This window comes from Canis lupus, chromosome 32 (genome assembly GCF_011100685.1).
Source record: "Canis lupus familiaris isolate Mischka breed German Shepherd chromosome 32, alternate assembly UU_Cfam_GSD_1.0, whole genome shotgun sequence".
Classification (NCBI taxonomy): Eukaryota; Metazoa; Chordata; class Mammalia; order Carnivora; family Canidae; genus Canis; species Canis lupus.
In genome coordinates, this window is record NC_049253.1 from 25061026 (window position 1) to 25080953 (window position 19928).

Genomic DNA, 19928 nt, shown 5'->3' on the forward strand with positions numbered 1-19928 from the left:
AAAATAAAATTAATAACGATAAAGCATAGTGCACATAACATTAAGAAAAAAAGAGAAAATATATGTGTGTCAAATGTTTCAGCAGCCAATTCAAGAAATCGCTAAAGAGTAAAATGAGATTCTTGTCTTAAAATAACAAGTTTATTGAACAGTTTTTTGTTTATGGTAATATTTTTTTCTTACTAAGCCCCTACTACGTGCCAGATATACTACCAAGTACTTTTTATACTTTACCTCATTTAATCCTCACAATAGCCAGGCATAAATTTAAGAGATAATTCACTTTATCTCAGGATTCGATTAACTTGATATATACTTTGACAAACTGAAATCCCTGCTGTGTTCACTGAATGTACAAAATGCAATCTGGATTTGGTCTCAAGTGATCAGTAGTTAAAAGGTCTTGCTTGTATCATTAAACAATTTCAAAATCCAATTAAAAGGGAAAGCAAGCAATTAAGGAAAAAAAAACATTTTTGGCACATGCCAGTCTCATTATTTGGGCAACAAATCTATCTCTAATTAAATTGGTATCTAGAGCACTCCATAAATTGCCATTTATTATGTCTTTCCTGAACTCATATTTCTTGTTCTATTCTAAGGAAATCTACATCTTAAAATATCTCTTTGTTCACATTATATTTTCCAATTATTATTTGCATCTCTACAGGACCATTGGAAAAAATTACCTGAAATATAGATGAGACACTATGTTTTCACTTTGTTTATAAAAAATAAGATTCATTTATACAAAAATACATGTGAAATATTCCCCAGGTAAAAATTCACTCTCAAATGAATGAACTAAATAAAGATCATATGATGAATGTTAACTATACTGGATTTTTAAAAAAATCCCACATTAGAAAAAATTTTTAAAAAATAGATCACACGATCAGGTAATCCCACTTCTAGATATTTATCTAAAAGAATTGATATCAGTATCTCAAAGAGATAGTAGCACTCACATAATTATTTCAGCACTATTCACAATAGCCAAGATATGGGAGCAACCTAAATGTCCACTGATAGATGAGTGGATAAAGACAATTTAGTATCTATACATATTATGGAATATTATTTAGTTATTAAACAAAGAAATACTGTACTATGTGACAATATGGATGAACCTGGAAGACATTATTCTAAGTGAAATAAGCCAGTCACAGAAGGATAATGCTGTATGATTCCACTTTATGATGTACCTACAACAGTCAAATTCTCAAACTCCTACTCAAGAGTAGAATGATAGTTGCCAGAGGATGGAGTTAGAGTGAAATGGGGATTTGCTAATCAATAGACATAAAGTTTCAGTTAAACAAGATAAATAAGTTTTAGAGATCAGCTGTAGAACATTCTACCTATAGTAACAATACACTTTGCACATGAAAACCATTTCTTAATGGTCTCATGCTAAATATTCTTACCACAATAAAATAAAAATCTTAAAAAATCTTTAGTACAATGAAATAGTACTAAAATAAAATAAATAAAATAAATATCATACAGTGCAAAATATCAGGGTATTTTTTTTTCAATAAGGTAATTTAGTATTAATCAGTGACAACAACTGAAGGCTGAGTTATTTCATATAGCAGCAAAGGATGCCTTGTAAGACTCAAGTTGATTAGATACCACTGCAAATATATACTTTATAGCCAATAAATGGATTTTAATATCTTGACCCATGAAAAACAAATTGACAAAAGCATTAGTAATGTTGTTTTCACAATATGTATAGGAAAAATATTTGTAAAAATAAGTGTTGACAAACCAAAAAATTAAAATGTTTATTTCATTTTTTATTGAACTATAGTTGACACACAGTGTTACATTATTTTCAGGTGTACAACTTAGTGATTCAACAACTCTATATGTTATGCATTACTCACCACAAGAGTAACTGCCATCTGTCACCATACAATGCTACTACAATACCACTGACTATATTCCCTTTGTTATACATTTCATCCCATAACTCATTCATTCCATAATAAGAAGCCCGTATCTCCTACTCCCCTTTGTCCATTCTGCCCATTCCCATTCCCCACCCTCCTCCCTTCTGGAAACCACCAGCCTGTTTCTCTTTTCATGGGTTTGTTTCTGTTTTCTTGTCTGTTTGTTCATTTGTTCTCCTTTTAGGTTCCACATGTAAGTGAAATCATATAGTATTTGCCTTTCTTTGTTTGGTTTATTTTACTTAGCATAACACCTTCCAGGTCCATCCATTTTGTCACAAATAGCAAAATTTCATTCCTTTTTATGGTTAAATAATATCCCGTTGTATGTATGTATTACATATCTATATATATCTATATATACACATATGTATGTATGTATATATCTAGATAGCTATATATTTAGATAGATATGTATGGATATTATATCTTTTTTATTCATCCATCAATGAACACTAAGTTTGCCTCTATACTTTGGCTATTGTAAATATGCAGTAGTGGAATGACTGGATTGTATGGTATTTCCATTTTTAATTTCTTAAGGAAACTCTGTACTGTTTTCTACAGTGGTTGCACCAAATTAGCTTCACATCAAAAGAGAACAAGTGTTCCCTTTTCTCTACATACTGCAAATGCTGGTTTCTTCTCTTATTGATACTAGCCATTCAGGTGTAAGGTAATCCCTCATTGTGGTTTTGATTTGCATTTCCCCAATGATTAGTGTTGATGAACATCATTTCATGTGGATGTTGGCCATTTATATGTCTTCTTTAGAAAAATATCTATTCAAATCTTCTGCCCATTTTAATTAGATTATTTTTGGGTGTTATCTGTATATTTTAATGTTAGCCATGTGAGATATATATATATATATAATCTCACAAATATCTTCTTCAATTCAGTATATTACCTTTTCATTTTGTTGGTGGTTTCCTTCACTGTGCAAGAGCTTTTTATTTTGTCATAGTCCCCAAATATTTTGCTTTGGTTTCTCTTGACTGAGGAAACATATCTATAAATATTTTTACTAAATTAGATATCCAAGAAATTAGTGCCTATGTTTTCTTTTAGGAGGTTCATGGTTTCAGGTCTCAAATTTAGGTCTATAAGCTATTTTGTGGTGGGTTTTTTTTTTCCTGTATGTGTGTGTGTGTGTGTGCATCCATGTGTGCTGCAAGAAAATTGTTCAGTTTCATTTTTTTGCATGCAGCTGTACAGTTTCTCAGCACCAATTCTTGAAGAGACTGTCCTTTCTCCATTGTATATTCTTGCATTCTTTGTGGTAAATTAATTGACCATATAAGCATGGGTTTATTTCTAGACTTTCTATAATGTTCCATTGACTTATGTGTCTATATTTGTGCAGTACCATACTGTTTTGATCACTATAACTGCAGTATATTTTGAAATCTGTGATTGTGATACCTTCAGTTTTTTCCCTTGTCAAGATTGCTTTGGCTATAGAAGGTCTTTGTGGTTCCATACAAATGTTAAGATAATTTGTTGTAGTTCTGGGAAAATATTATTGGCATTTTGATAGAGATTACATTGAATATGTAGATTTCTTTGGGTATAGTATAAATATTTTAACAATATTAATTTTTCTAATCCATGAGCTTGGTATATCTTTCCATTGTTTGTGTTATCTTCAATTTCTTTCATCAGTGATTTATAGTTTTCAGAATATAGGTCTTTCAACCCTAGGTTAAGTTTATATATAGGTATTTTCTTCTTTTTGATACAATTATAAATGATACTGTTTTCTTAATTTCTCTTTCTGTTACTTTGCCATTAGTGTATAGAAATGCAACAGATTAGTATATGTTTGTTTTGTATCCTACAAACAACAAATTCACTTATGAGTTCTATGAGTTTTTGGTGGAGACTTTAGGGTTTTCTACATATGGTACCATGTCATCTACAAATAGACAGTTTTACATATTCCTTACCAATTTTTTTCACTTTTTTTTTTTTTTTTTTACTTTTTTTTTTCCTTACCAGTTTAGATGCCTTTTATTCCTTTCCCTTGTCTGGTTGCTGTGACTAGGACTTCCAGTGCTATGTTGAATAAAAGTGGTGAGAGTGGGCATCTTTGTCTAGTTTCTGAAGGTTCTTAGTTTTTTATCATTGAGCATGATGTTAGTTGAGGCTTTTTATATGCAACCTTTATTATTTGAGGTATGTTCCCTCTATACCGACTTTATTTAGGATTATGATGAACAGATGTTAAATTTTGTCAATTTTTTTCTGCATTTTTGAGCCAATCATATGGTTTTTATCCTTCCTTTTGTAAGTGAGATGTATCACATTGATTGATTTTTGGGTATTAAGCCATCCTTGCACCCTGGAATAAATACCATTTGGTTGTGGTGAATTATTCTTTTAATCTATTGTTGAATTTGGTTTGTTAATATTTTGTTAAGGATTTTTGCATCTATATTTATCAGACATATCAGCCTGTAGGGTTTTTTTGTTTGTTTTTGTAGTGTCTTTGGGTTTTGCCTCAGGGTAATGCTGGTCTCATATAGTTAATTTGGAAATTTTTCTTCCTCTCATATTTTGGGAATAGTTTGAAAAGAATAGATTTTAATTCTTCTGGATTCCAACAATTTTGGATCATTGTGTTTCATTTTTATTTGTTTCCATGTATTTTTTTCCTACATGATTTTCATTGACCCATTGATTGTTTAGTAGCATATTATTTAGCTTCCATGTGTTTGTGTTATTTCCACTTTTATGTGATTAATTTCTACTTTCATGCCATTGTGGTCAGAAAAGATGCCTAATATGATTTTAAACTTCTTAAATTTATGGAGACTTGTTTTTTGGCCTAACATATGATCTATCCTAGAGAATGTTCCATGTGCACTTAAAAAGAATGTGTATTCTGCTGTTTTTGGATAGAATGTATATCTGTATATCTGTTAAGTCCATCTATTCTAATGTTCATAGCCAGTTTCCTTCTTGGTTTTCTGTGTGGATTATCTATCCATTGATGTAAGTGTAAGCTAAAATTCCATATGATTATATTACTGTCCATTTCTACCTTTTTATCTGTTATTATTTGTTTTATGTATTTAGGTGCTCCAATATTGAGTACATAGATATATACAATTTTTTTATATTTATAATTGTTATATCCTCCAGTTGGATTGATTCTTTTATCATCATGCAATGCCTTTTTTGGCCTCCTGCTACATTCTTTGTTTTAAAGTATATTTTGTCTGATATAAATATTGATATCCTTCCTTTTTTTTTTTTTTTGCTTCTATAGCATAAAATATCTTTTTCCATCCTTTCATTTTCATTTTGTATGTGATTTAGGTCTGAAGCAAGTCTCTTGTAGGAAGCATAAAGATGAATATTAGGTTTTTGTTTGTTTTCTCTTATTTTTATTTCTTTTCTTTTTAATTTTATTTATTTATGATAGGCACACAGTGAGAGAGAGAGAGAGGCAGAGACATAGGCAGAGGGAGAAGCAGGCTCCATGCACCGGGAGCCCGACGTGGGATTCGAACCCGGGTCTCCAGGATCGCACCCTGGGCCAAAGGCAGGCGCTAAACCACTGCGCCACCCAGGGATCCCTTATTTTTTATTTCTTTTGTTTTTAGCTATTCCATCAATGCTGTCATTTGGTTGTTGCATTTTGGCCACTTACTTTTGAAGTAATTATTGATAAATATGTACTACTTTTCATTTTGTGAAGTGTTTTCTGGTTGGTTTTATAGTTTTCTCCTTTGTTTCATCTTCTCTTGCTCTCTTTATTTGTTATTTATGATTTTATTTAGTGTTATGTTTGGCTTCATGTCTATATTTTTGGGTACCTATTATAGGTTTTGGATTTGCAGTTATCATAAGGTTCCTATGTACTATCCTAGGCAGTCTATATTAAGTTAATGGTCATTTTATTTCAAACACATTCTAATGAACTTTGTTTTTACCCTCCCTCCATGTGTTATGGATATGTTGTCATATTTTTACATCTTTTTGTGAGACCCCTTAACTAATTTTCAGATATAATTGATTTTACTACTTTCGTTTTTTTAACTTTCATATGAGTTTTATAAGTGATTGCTCTGCTACCTTTACTATAAGCTTTCTTTTACTCATGAAATTTATTTTTCTCTTAATGTTCTTATTTATAATTATGGCCTCCCCCCCCAAACTTAAGGAAGTTCCTTTAATATTTCTTGTAAGACAGTGGTGTTGAACCCCTTCAAATTTTGTTTGTTTGGGAAACTACCTCTCTTTCAATTCTGAATGATAACCTTGATGGGCAGAATATTTTTGGTTACAAGTTTTTTTTTTTTCTTTCAGCACTTTCTCTGGCCTGCAAAATTTCTGCTGAAAAATCAGTTGATAGTCTTATAAGTTATTTTTTTTTTTTTGTATGTAATTGTTTTCTTTTTCTTGCTGCTTTTAAGATTCTTTCTTTATATTTATTTTTTTTTACCTTTTGCATTTTAATTATGTGTCTTCATGTTAATCTTTTGGGGTTCATCTTGTTTGAGGCATTCTATGCTTTTTGAACCTGGATATTTTTTTCCTTCTCCAGGTTAAAAAAGCCTTCAGCTATTATTTCTTCATATAAGATTTCTGCTTGCTTCTCTCTCTTCTTCTGGTTCCTCTGTAATGTGACTGTTACTATATTTGATGTTGTCCCAGAGATCTTTTAACCTATTCTCATTTTTATTTTATTTTATTTTTAATTTTTTTTTAAGATTTATTTATTTATTCATGAGAGACACAGACTGAGAGAGGGAGGCAGAGACACAGGCAGAGGGATAAGCAGGCTCCTTGCAGGGAGCCCGATGAGGGACTCGATCCTGGATCCTAGGATCACGACCAGAGCTGGAGGCAGGTGCCCAACCAGGAAGCCACCCAGGCATCCCTCATTTTTAAATTATCACCATCATCATTATTATTATCATCTGCTTTTTGCTATTTAGCTTGGGTGCTTTCCACTACCCTATCTCCCAGATCTCTGTGTAGAAAACAAAGTAATGCCCCTTTTTTGTTTTTCTTCTGAAGCTATTTACATTCTGCTGTGTAGTCTTAAACTTTCAAAATAGTGTATCATGATCCTTTTGATGCCAGGATGGATTATATGGTGAGTTATAAAGACAAATTAATCTGTGTTTCAAACTTGTCCATAGCTGTGTTATTAACCAACTAATAGTTTATTCCATTGAGCTTTATATTTTGTTTATAAGATGGTTATAATAATACATGTAACATAGTTGGTAATAAGTAGCTATTTTTTTTATTTTTATTTTTTTATTTATGATAGTCACAGAGAGAGAGAGAGAGAGGCAGAGACACAGGCAGAGGGAGAAGCAGGCTCCATGCACTGGGAGCCCGACATGGGATTTGATCCCGGGTCTCCAGGATCGCGCCCTGGGCCAAAGGCAGGCGCCAAACCGCTGCGCCACCCAGGGATCCCTATAAGTAGCTATTTAATAAAGGTTAGGTATTTGTTTAATAAGGAAACTATAAGGGCAAGAGCAAACCTGAAATCATGTATACTTTCTTTCTATTATGTCATTCAATGAACTCATAGCTCTCAGATGGAATGCAGATAACATTAAAGTAGAATTATTGTAAAAATTAAATAAGATCAGGTACATTAGATATATACATAAAACCAGATCCATAATATCTGAAATGTGTCTGTTACTTAGGTTCTGAGTAAGTGGTAGATTTTTTTTCATTATCATTATACTATCATCATCGAAACAATATGCAAAACAGAGAATTGCACAATAGTTTAATCTTGAAGGTGCCAATTTGTCATGTCATAATGATTACTAAAGCTATGAGTACATTTCAGGGAATAGAGAAGACTTTGTGCTGGTTTGCATGATAATGGAAGAATGGTATTAAACTTGGTCATTTATGCAAGGTAGCAAGATGTTTTCCATAAGAGGCAAATACTCTCTACATGTTAGATACTTGTATCAGCTAAGGTCAATTTTACAAATGGAAAAATTGATCCTAGTAATAGTAGTAAATACTCTAGAAAATCTCAACCAAAACAATAAAACAAAAATTCAAATTATCACCTCAATTATTTCACATCTTGAATAGACCATATTCCAAACAAAGTTTCCTTTCTAGTCATTTTAAAACTATTTATTATCATGTATGCATACTTTTAGTGGCAAATGGATAAAGAAAGATGATTTAAAATTATAAGGTCTAACATTTAAAAAAATTTAATTTAAACTCAATTTAGTTAACATATAGTGTATTATTAATTTCAGGGGTAGAATTTAGTGATTCATCAGTTTCATATAACACTCAGTGCTCATTACATCAAGTGCTCTCCTTAATGCCCATCACCCAATTATCCCATCACCCCATCCACCTTCCCTCCAGCAACCCTGTTTGTTTCCCATAGTTAAGAGTCTCTTGAAGTCTAACATTTTGATTAGAGTAAAATAATAATTGAAAATTAACAAACATGCTATTTGCCCTTTAGCAGCTTTACTTCTCAGAACAAGAATATTTTTCTGGTAAATTAGAAAAAAAAATCATTCTATAAAATAATTGAGGACACAAAAACATTCTGCTTCTCGGAATTTTAGGTACTCTAAACCACTTCATCCAAAATCTATGAACACATAATTAATAAACTAGCATTTTATTAAAAACTAGAAATTTAATTTTATATGATTCTACTTTTTAAAATTCTCTACATTCATTTGTATTACAATAAAATAGTAGTAAATTATCATTTTATATTTGATACTCTTTTTTTACCTCTACACTGAAGTAGAAGTCAAAGAAATATCACAACAAATTTGATACTTGCTTTTCATGTAAATCATAGTGTTTGAGCCATTTCCTGAAGTTCCTACTTATGTAGATTACCAGAGGTCTATTGTTCTGTAAAATATTAGTAAAGCACTTAATTGTAAACCTAAAGATTACAGGATGATGGGGAAATAATCTAAGAGTTATGAGCTTCAGATTTTAATGTTTAAGAAGTAAGAGAGTATACTTCATCTTTCTCACAAATTTAATATGAGGGTACTTACAATCAGAGCATGAGCAATCTGAACTAGTTATAGAGATTCACCCTTGAAGTATGATGAAAGTGTGAAAGATGGTGATGACCAGGAAAGAAGTTATGACATAAATTTTACTCAATTCAGTCATAATACCATCTAAACATGTCAGGAGTGGAAGAGGACCTCATGCAATTGTTTCACCAAATAACCATGTTTACAAGTTTAGTTTATAAAAATGCATATTTGAGAGTTAAAAGCATAGCTAGTAACAATAACCAAACATAGCTTTTTGACACCAGGTTTTCAACTTTTTATAATCATTCAAAAGAAGCCAAATAAGAACAATAATTAAACTCAAAGAATAAACCATGTTAAATTTTTAAGAATTATGAAAAAGAAAACCTTGATTTCAGAGCTTCCTTAAGGGGCATATATTTAGAAAATTAAGCATCATGATTAATAATAAATATATATAAAAAAGAACCTCTGAGGAGGTTTAAAATATTTAGGGTATTATTTTTCCTTACAGGCCTATTATTATTTCATTATGATAGGAACCTCCTATTATTGTTCAAATCAAATCTTGTCATCCTTACCATTTGCAATCAGCTCTCCAGGTTCTGCATCAGTTGACCCAATGTAGACATGGTCTCCCTACCTATCTCCTTCATCACTGATACAATGCTTTCCCACTCAGATAGTTAACTTTCTATCTGCATATGTATCATTTCTGCAGGTGTCTAAGCAATAAAAAAAAATAAAGAATTGATAGAGTCTCTCCCATAAAACTATAGTAGGTGTTGATGTATATTCAGACAAATAGATCATTATACTGATTAGAGAGCAGAGCAAAGAAATCCAGATATTTATGAGAACTTAATATATGACACAATAGGCAGTAATAATCCATAATACTATTGAAAAATGGGTATCCATATGGGAACAAAACAAGCAAATTTGATGGTTTTCTCTTACCGTAAACAAAATTTTATTTTAGAAGGATTAAAGACTTAAATATGATGTTAGGATAGGGAAAGGTTTCCTTAATTAAAAAAGGAAAACAATTATTAGATTATATAAAAAAGGAGACAATACTGGAAATACTGATAAATTGCATTACCATAAATTTATAAACTGAAAAGATACATAAAAACTGGAAGGTGTTTTTGCAACACATATAACAAGAACATATGTACTTATATAAAATATGAACTATATATAAAACATAAAATGTGACATATGAAACAAAAATATTATATGAGTTTATGTTATATAAAAATTATTTTTAAACGTCTTTTAAAGTCACTAAAATCAAAACAAGTGGGAAAAATATCTAGGGACTGACCAAGTAAGAATTTTACTTACATATAAGTGACAAAATAAAAATGTACTCAATCTCATTTGTAATTTGGAAATACAAACTGAGCTAAAAATTAATTTGGCAAATATTTTAAAATGCATGACTACACAGTGGGTTGATAAAGATATGGATAAGAGACATTTTATTTGACTTTGGTTGAAATAAGACATATATGAGAATACAGATACCCTTGGAATATACTCTATCTTACTAATTTGAATGAGGAGACCTGTTACAAGAATACTTATCAAGCTACTGCTTGTAATTGGAAAAAAATGTGTGAAAAGCCTCAAATGTCCAATGACAATATAATGGATATATCTGTCATATATTTATACAGTAAAATATAATGTCTTATTTTAGTGATTAAGAATGAGACCTCTGAAGTCAGATTTTATAGATCTGAAACACAGGTCTGCTACTAATTATTCTATAATTATCTCACTTCTCCATATTTCAGTCTGCTCATATATAAAATATTGAAGAGAGTTTCTAGCACTTATGGTTCTTATAGAAATAAATGAATTTGTATATGAAAAGAGTTTAGAACAATTTCTGGAACATAATAAGCACTACAGGAGCATTAGTTCTTCTCTTATTGTTTTGTACAATGATGAAAATGAATAAAACTGCTTCATGGATGTTCACATGGGGGAATGAATGACATTCTTTAACATAATGTTGTTGTTTTTTTTTAAAAGATTTTATTTACTTATTCATGAGAGACACAGAGAAAGGCAGAGACACAGGCAGAGGGAGAAGCAGGCTCCATGCAGGAAGCCTGATGTGGGACTCGATCCCGGGACTCCAGGATCATGCCCTGGGATGAAGGCAGGCGCCAAACCACTGAGCCACCCAGGGATCCCCTAACATAATGTTAAATAATAAAAATGAGTGCCAGAAAAACATACACAATATGATACCATTTATATAAAGTTCCAAAACAATAATAATTCAAACAAGATAGCATTTGAGTATACTTACATTTATGGTGAAACTAAAAAGAAAGTAGAAAAGCAATTATGTATTTCATCAAAGCAATAACCTCTGAGTAAGGCTGAAAGATGGAACAGTGGCAAGAAGCATACAGGAGACTTTCAAGAAAGCAGTCATTTCATATGTTTTAATTGGGTAGTGAGTATACCAGTCATTCATTATGTACTACTGATAGGTTACAGATTATTTTATAATGTACACTATTTTGAACAAAATTGAAAAAGATGATGCATAACCACATAGCATATACATTTTCAGTATTACTAGAAGTAGGGTGATAAATCATCCCTGTTTGCCTTAAACTTAAGGGTTTTCCAGAATGCTATATTTCAGCAGTAAAATTGGGACAGTCACAGGAAAGCTAAGAGGGTCAGTCACCCTAGAACTAATTCTTTTTTAACTCTTTTTTTACTTTTTGCTTCCACTTTTTTTTAAATATTAAATTATAATTGATATACAATGTTATATTAGTTTCAAGTGTACAATATATTGATTCAACAATTCTATACATTACTCCATGCTCACCATGGTAAGTGTAGTCACAATATGTTGCCACACAATGTTACTGAATATTATTGACTATATTCCCTCTTCCATACTTTTCATCTCCATGACTTATTTATCTTATAACTAGAAGTTTGTACCTCTTAATCCTATCTATTTCACCAATTATGCTATCCACCTAACCTCTACCAACCACCAATTTGTTATCTGTATTTAAAATTCTGTTTTTTGGCTTTTTTGGGGGGAGGGGGGGTTCCACACATAGGTAAAATCATATGGTGTTTGTCATTCTCCGTTTGACTTATTTCACTTAGCATAATATCTTCTAGGCCCATCCATGTGGTTGCGAATGGCAAGATATCATTCTTTTTATGGCTGTGCGTTATTCCATTGTATATATACTACTTCTTTATCCATTCATCTATCAGTAAACACTTCCCGATGTTTCCATATCTTGTCTATTGTGAATAATGCTGTAAGAACCATAGGACTGCATAAATCTTTTTAAATTAATGTTTTCATTCTTTTTGGGTAACTACCAAGTAATGTGGTTATGGATCATATGAGATTTCAATTATTAATTTTTTGAGGATACTTCATACTGTTTTCCAAAGTGATTGCATTAATTTATATTTCTATAAATAATACATAATGTTTCTCTTTTCTTCACATCTTGGCCAACAATTATTATTTGTCTTTTTGATACTAGCTATTCTGACTAGTGTTAGATGATGCCTCATTATGGTATTTGTTTTCATTTTCCTGACAATCAGTGAAATTCAACATCTTTTCATGTGTATATTGGTCATCTGTATGTCTTTAGAAAGATATCTGCCCAGGTCCTCTACCCATTTTTTAATCTGAATGTTTGGTTTTTTGGTGTTGAGTTGTATAAGTTTTTTAAATATATTTTTGATATTAACCCTTATAAAATATATCATTTAAAAATATCTTCTAGGGTTCCCCGGGTGGCTCAGTGGTTTAGTCCCTGCCTTTGGCCCGGGGCGTGATCCTGGAGTCCTGAGATTGAGCCCCACATCAGGCTCCCTGTATGGAGCCTACTTCTCCCTCTGCCTGTGTCTCTGCCTCTCTCTCTCTATGTGTGTGTGTGTCTCATGAATAAATAAATAAAATCTTTAAAAAAATAAAATAGAAAAATAAAAATACCTTCTACAATTCAGTAAGTTACCTTTTCATTTTGTTAATGGTTTCCTTTATTGTGCAAAAGCCTTTTATTATGGTCTAGTCCCAACAGGTTATTTTGCTTTTGTTTCCCTTGCCTTGAAGAGGCATGTCCATAAATCTCTTGCTGAGGTTGATGTCCAAGAGACCACTGCCTGTTTTCTTTTTGGTGTTTTTATAGTTTCAGGTCTCACATTTAGGTCTTTGATCAATTTTAAGTTTATTTTGGTGTATAGTGTAGGAAAGTGGTTCAGTTTAATTCTTTTACATGCAGCTGTCCAGTTTTCCCAACACCATTTATTGAAAAGAGTGTCTTTCCTCCATGGTATGTTATCCCCTTTTGGTCATACACTAATTGGCCATATAGGCATGGGTTACTTTCTGAGTTCTCAATCCTATTCCTTTGATCTATATGTCTCTTTTTTTGTCTCGGTAGTATACTGTTTGGTTACTATAGTTTTGTAGTATATCTTAAATATGGGATTATGATAACTTTGTTCTTCTGTTTCAATATTTTTTTGGCTATTCAAGGTCTTTTGTAGTTCCATACAAATTTTAGGATTATTTGTTGTAGATACGTTTAAAATACTATTGGTATTTTGACAGGTGTTGAATTAAATATGTAGATTTTTAGGTAGTATGGGCATCTTAATATTAATTTTTCACATCTATAAGTATGGGATATTTTTCCATTCTTTTGTGTCATTTCCAGTTTCTTTCATCAGTATTATAGGTGTTTTGTCTCGTTTGTTTTTTACAATTTTAGATTTTTATTTTAAGCTTTAATTTAAACTCCAGGTGGTTAACATGCAGTGTAATATTACTTTTAGGTGCATCATGCAGTGATTCAAACTTCCATATGACACTGGATGCTCATTACAAGTACACTCCTTAATCTCCATCACCTATTTAACCCATCCTGCTACCCTTTTCTCCTCTAGTAACCATCATTTATTTCTATAGTTTAGAGGCTGTTTCTTGTTTTGCCTCCCTCTCTTTTTTCTCCCCTTTGTTCATTTGTTTTGTTTCTTAAATTCTACATATGAGTGAAACCATATGGTAATTGTCTTTGTCTAAGTGAATTATTTTGCTTAGCATAATATTCCCTAGGTCCTCCATGGTATTGCAAATGATTTTTGATGAAAACAATGAAATGTAAATGAAAAAGATATGTCATTCTTTTTTATGGATGAGTAATTTTTCATTATATATATATCACTTCTTTATACATGCAACAGTGGATGTACACTTAGGAGGTTTCCATAAATTGGCTATTGTAGAGAATGTTGCTATAAACATCAGGGTGCATGTATACCTTTGAATTAGTATTTTTGCATATTTGGGTAAATATCTAGTAGTATAATTGCTGGTTGTAGGGTAGTTCTATTCTAAACTTTCTGAGGAACTTCCATACTATTTTCCAGAGTGGTTATAGAAGTTTGCATTCCACTACCAATGCGAGAGAGTTCCCCTTTCTCTGCATCCTTGCCTACATCTATTGTTTCCTGTGTTGTTAATTTTGGCCATTCTGACAGGTGTGAGGTGATAGCCTATTGTAGTTGTGATTTGTTTTTCCTTGATGATCAGTGATGTTGAACATTTTTTCATGGGTCTGTTATGTATGTCTTTGGAAAAAAAATTGATTCATGTCTTCTGCCCATTTCTTAACTGGATTGTTTTTTGGGTATTGAGTTTTATAAGTTCTTTACAGATTTTGCATACTAACCCTTCATCAGATATGTCATTTTCCTGATCCTGGAGTCCTGGGATCGAGTCCCATGTCAGGGTCTCTGCATGGAGCCTGCTTCTCCCTCTGCCTGTGTCTCTGCCTCTCTCTCTCTCTCATTAATAATAAATAAATAAAATCTTAAAAAAATATCATTTGCAAACATCTTCTCCCATTCCTTCAGTTGCTTTTTAGTTTTGCTAATTGTTTCCTTGAATGTGCAGAAGTTTTAATTTTTTTTTTTATTTTTTACTTATTATTCTAGTAGTTCATTTTTGAATGAACTAGTAAGAGATATATCTAGTAAGAAGTTGCTATGGCCAATATCAAAGTGGTTACAGCCTGTGTTCTCCTCTAGGATTTTTATGGTTTCAAGTCTCATATTTAGCTCTTTAATACATTTTGACTTTATTTTTGTGTAAGAAAGTGTTCCAATTTCATTCTTCTGCATGTTGCTGTCCAGTTTTCCCAACACTATTTGTTCAAAAGATTGTCTTTTTCCCACTGAAAACTCTCTCCTCTTTTGTGAAAGATTAATTGACTGTATAGTTGTGGGTTTATTTCAGGGGTTTCTGTTTTGTTCCATTGATCTATGTGTCTGTTTTTGTACCAGTATCATACTGTTTGATTACTATGGCTTTGTAATATAACTCGAAGTCTAGAATTATGAAGCCTCCAGCTTTGCTTTGCTTTTCCAGGGTTGCTTTGGCTATTCAGGGACTACTGAGAAGTCTGATTAAAGACTTACAAGTTTTATTTAGCTTTTCAGAGAACAAGCTCTTGATTTCATTGATTTTTTCAATCGTTTTAAGCCTCTATTTAATTTATTTCTGCTCTGATCTTTATTATTTCCTTCCTTTTGCTAGGTTTGGGTTAGTCTTCTTTTTCTAGTTTCTTTAAGTGTAAGGTTAGTTTGCTTATATGAGATATTTCCTGTTTCTTGAGGTAGATCTGTACTGCCATAAAGTTCCCTCCTAGAACTGCTTTTACTGCATTCTAAAGATTTTTAACTGCTCTGTTTTCATTTTCATTTGTCTTCATGTATTTTTAAAAATTTCCTCCTTGATTTCTTCATTGACCCATTGGTTGTTTAGTAGCATGTTGTTTAGCTTCCATGTGTTTTTGTTTCTTCCAAGTTTTTTCTTGTAATTGATTTCTAATTTCAATCTTTTGTGGTCAGAAAATATGCTTAATATTATTTTAATATTTAAATTTATAGACACTTATTTTGCAGACTAACGTGATGTATTCTGGAAAATGTTTCATGTGTGCTTGAAAAAAAGTGTGTTCTGCTATGATATATATATACTATATATATTGTATATGCAATATATACACATATCCACATATAAATTACCATATATGCATAATAATATATATACCCATATATATATTATATTACATATATTAGGTCCATTTGGTCTAATGGATTGTTCAAAGGCATTGTTCCTTGGTGATTTTCTGTGTGGATGATCTATCCATTGATGTAATTGGGGTCTTAAAATCTACTATGATTGCATTTTATCCATTTCTCCCTTTATGTCTCTCTTTAGGTTAATCTTTGCTTTATGATTACATGCTCAATTTTAAATGCATAGATATTTACAGTTGTTATATCTTCTTGTTTAGATTGATGCCTTTATCATTATGTAATGCCCTTCTTTGTCTCTTTTTACAGTGTTTGTTTTAAAGTCTATTTTGTTGGAGAAAGTATTGCTACATTGGTTCTTTTTTTCTTTTTTTTTTTTAGGTTTCCATTTGCATAAAATATCATTTTACATTTCTTCACTTTCAATCTGCATGTGTCTTTAGGTCTGAAGTGAAACTTGTAGGCAGCATATAGATTGATCTTACTTTTTATCTACTCAGTTATCTTATGTTTTTAACTGGAGCATTAATCAATTTATATTTAAAGTAAATATTGATAGGTATGTACTTATTGTCATTTTGTGAATTGTTTTACAGTTATTTTTGTAATTCTTCTCTGTTATCTTCTTCTTTTCTGTTTCTCTCCTCTTGTGGCTTCACAGATTTTTTTTTTTTTTTTTTTTTTTTTTTTTAGTATTATGCTTGCATTCCTTTCTCTTATCTATTATAGGTTTTTGTTAGTGGTTACTCTTGCATTCATAATAAATATCCTATGTGAATAGTAGCCTATGTTAAGTTGATGGTTTCTTAATTTCAAACAAGTTCTAAAAGCACTAAATTTTTACTTCTCATTTTATGCATATAATGCTAAATTTTACATCTGTTTGTGTGTGTGTGTGTATCTCTTGACTAATTTTCATATATATGATTGATTTTACTACTTTTGTGTTTTAACCTCTACACTGGCTTTATAAGTAATTAATCTACTACCTTTAGTATATTTCATTTTTACCTGTGCAATTGTTTTTCTTTTCATAATTTACTACTTCTAGTTATTGCTTTTCCTTTAAAAAAAAGAAAGATTTTATTTGTTTATTCATGAGAGACACAGAGAGAAAGAGACAGGCAGAGACATAGGCAGAAGGACAAGAAGGCTCCATGCAGGAAGCCCAATGTGGGACTGGATCCTGGGACTCAATCCTGGGACTTCAGGATTATACCCTGAGCCAAAGGCAGATGCTCAATCGCTCAGCCACCCAGGCGTCCCTCTAGTTATTGCTTCTCCTTTCCACATAATGAATTTCTTTTAACATTTCTTTTAAGACTGATTTGTGATGAATTCCTTTAACTTTTATTTGTCTGGTAAACTATTTGTCTTTCAATTCTGAATGGCAACTTTGCTACTTAGAGTATTCCTGTTTGTAGGGTTTTTTTTTCAGTACTTTGAATACATCATGCCACTCCCTTTTGGGTTATAGTTTCTCCTAAAAATTAGCTAAGAACCTGATGGGGTTTCATTTGTACCTAACTGTTCTCTTTTCAAGGTAGCAATACTTTCTCTTGCTGCTGTTAAGATTTTCTATTAAACATTACTTTTTGCCATTTTAATTATTATGTGTCTTGGTTTGGACCTCTGTGGGTTCATCTTATTTGGGGTTTCTGTATTTTCTGGACCTGGATAGTTGTTCCTTCCCTAGAGTAGGGATATTTTCAGTTGTTGTTTTTTTTTCAAGTTTTCTTTTCAAGTTTTCTGCCCCCTTCTCTCTTCTTTTTTGGGGATCTCTATAATGCAAATATTATTAGTCTCGATGATGTCACACAGAGTTCCATTAACTTATTTTGTTTTTTATTATTCTTTTTTTTTTCATTTTGCTGTTCAACTAGATTGCTTTCTATTATTGTGTCTTTCAGAGTACAGATGTGTTATAATCTATTATAGGTTTCCTTACTGTATTTTCATTTATTATATTCTTCAATTCTCATGAGTTCTTTTTTATACTTTCTATTTTTTGTTTAAGTTCTCACTGAGTTAATCCCCTTTTTTCAAATCCAGCAAGTAACTTTACAATCATTACTTTGAATATTTTATCAGGTATTTGCTTATTTCCATATCATTTAGCTCTTTTGTTGTGACTTTTTATTGTTCTTTCCTTTGGGCATATCCTCTTTGTTCATTTGTCTAATAACTGTCTGTGTTTGTTTTTATGTACTAAGTATGTCAGGTGCATCATCTCATCTTGAAAGTAGTAACCCTATGTAGAAGCGGTCCTGTGGTGCCCTATAGTCAAACCATCCTTGTCACTAAAACTCCAGAATGTCCCCTATGTTGGCTATGTGTGCTTCCTGTTGTGGCTGAGCTGCAATTGTGTTCAGCCCAGCCAGCTACAATTTGCCTGCTGTGGATACACTGGGCAGGATTCAGTCCCTTTGCTGTTAAAAGGCATGGCTGTGGCCACAGCAGGCTTATTGGTGGATGATGCTGGCACTCAGCTTCGCTGTCTATAATTAGCCTCTCTGCACAAGTAGGACCATCGAAGGATATGGCTTCTCTCTTCTCACCTCACCAGGGCAGGAGTCATTTTGGGGTGTTATATGTCTTGGCTTGGGCTGACTTCTGGGTATAATGGGGTAAGAGCCACTTTGCCAAGATGCAGTGGTGAGATGGGTGTGCCGGAGAGCTCTGGGGAAGGGTACATGTGCTAGCAAGATAGATGGTGAGTATTAACACTGGCTTCTGCAAGTGTCCAGCTTTCTGGGGTGAGGGTGGGGAACAGAAATGGTGCCCCTTAGCATTTTTGTTCACAGGGAACTCTACTGCAGGTCCCTGCCCCCCAGCATACATTCTATGATTAATTAATAAATCTTCATATTTGCCACAGGCACTTTTCAATCTGCTTCTCCTACTTTGCTGTTTTCCACTGAATACCTTTTTCAATGCTTTTTGTGTGCTATTAAAAAATCCTTAGTTAACTTTTTCCTCAAAAAGAGTGTCAGCATTAATATTTAGGTCAATGATCCATTTTTGTTTAACTTTCATAAATAATGTGAGGAAATAGCTTATATTCATTTATTTATGTATGCATTTATGTGTTTATTTACTGATTTATCCATTGTGCATATGGCCACTCAATTGCTTCAGTATTATTTTTTTTGAAAAGTGATATTCTATTTCACTGCTTTTCATGGCATCTTGGTCAAAAGTCAGTTACAACATATATATATAGACATACTTCTTGACACTATTCTTTCCTTCTTATCTACAAGTCTTTTTTTTTAATGCCAATGTCAAGTAGTCTTTACTCTAGACTTATAATAAATTTTGATATCAGATAATGTAAGCTCTCCAAGGGTTTTTTTTCAAAATTACTTTGGCTAACTTAGGTTCTTTACATTTCAGTGTAAACTGTACAATGGACTCATCAATTTCTACAATGTAGCCTGCTGAGATTTTTATAGGGATTGTGTTGAACCTCTAGAGCATCACAGAGAGAATTAGCATTTTAAGGAAAGCTGAAATATTCCAAGCAACAAAGTGTATCTTTCCATTTATTTAGTGCTTATTTAATTTTTTGTCAGGAATACATTGTACTTTTCAATTTACTAGACTTCACTTGTTTTATCAAACATATTTCCAATTTATTATGTCTTTAATTCTACTGTAAATACTATTCATTAAAATATTATCTCCAGCTGAACATTGCTAGTATGAAAAATACCATCAGTTGTTACGTGTTGACTTTGTACCCTACTAGGATGTTTTTGCTGGTTCCTTAGAATTTTCTGCATAGACAATTATGTTTCTAGATTCTGTGCATCAAGTT